Below are 1,054 nucleotides of genomic sequence, written 5' to 3'. Positions count from 1 at the left end.
ATAGAGGATTCCACATTTTCTTGTTCTCTTCTCTTTTTTATGAGCAGGAGCAAGGACAAAAGCATTCTTGTTGAGGCTGATCCTGAACCTGAAAGGACCTTGAAGCGAAAGCTAAGAGAAGCCAAGGCACAACTCTCTGTAGAGGACCTAACAGAAATCTTCAAAGAAGAAGAACCCATGGCAGCCGAAAACAACAACAATGCCAACGATGCAAGGAAGGTGCTGGGTGACTTTACTGCACCTACTCCCGACTTCTATGGGAGAAGCATCTCTATCCCTGCCATTGGAGCAAACAACTTTGAGCTTAAGCCTCAATTAGTTTCTCTAATGCAACAGAATTGCAAGTTCCATGGACTTCCATTGGAAGATCCTCATCAGTTTTTAGCTGAGTTCTTGTAAATCTGTGACACTGTCAAGACTAATGGGGTTAACCCTGAGGTCTACAGACTTATGCTAGTCCCTTTTGCTGTAAGAGACAGAGCTAGAATATGGTTGGACTCACAACCTAAAGAAAGCCTGAACTCTTGGGAAAAGCTAGTCAATGCCTTCTTGGCAAAGTTCTTTCCACCTCAAAAATTGAGTAAGCTTAGAGTGGAAGTCCAAACCTTCAGACAGAAGGAAGGAGAATCCCTCTATGAAGCTTGGGAAAGATACAAACAATTAATCAGAAAGTGTCCCACTGATATGCTTTCTGAATGGAGCATCATTGGAATTTTCTATGATGGTCTCTCTAAACTATCCAAGATGTCTTTGGATAGCTCTGCTGGAGGATCTCTTCATCTGAAGAAGACGCCTACAGAAGCTCAAGAGCTGATTGAAATGGTTGCAAATAACCAATTTATGTACACTTCTGAAAGGAATTCTGTGAACAATGGGACCAATCAGAAGAAAGGAGTTCTTGAGATTGACACTCTGAATGCCATACTGGCTCAGAATAAAATATTGACTCAACAAGTCAATATGATTTCTCAAAGTCTGTCTGGAATGCAAAATGCACCAAGCAGTACTAAGGAAGCTTCATCTGAAGAAGAAGCTTATGATCCTGAGAACCCTT

At 41.6% G+C, this 1,054-nt stretch overlaps 1 non-coding gene across 1 annotated transcript; it reads right to left on the bottom strand.

Moving 5' to 3' along the window:
- Positions 1 to 582: 582 nt before the first annotated feature.
- LOC112718799 (small nucleolar RNA R71) lies at positions 583 to 690 on the bottom strand. The gene has a single exon (XR_003161126.1). It is a non-coding gene; the product is annotated as a small nucleolar RNA R71 (small nucleolar RNA).
- Positions 691 to 1,054: the final 364 nt, after the last annotated feature.

Source organism: Arachis hypogaea, chromosome 10 (assembly GCF_003086295.3).
Source record: "Arachis hypogaea cultivar Tifrunner chromosome 10, arahy.Tifrunner.gnm2.J5K5, whole genome shotgun sequence".
Taxonomy (NCBI): domain Eukaryota; kingdom Viridiplantae; phylum Streptophyta; class Magnoliopsida; order Fabales; family Fabaceae; genus Arachis; species Arachis hypogaea.
This window is presented reverse-complemented; position numbering and strand designations above follow the sequence as displayed.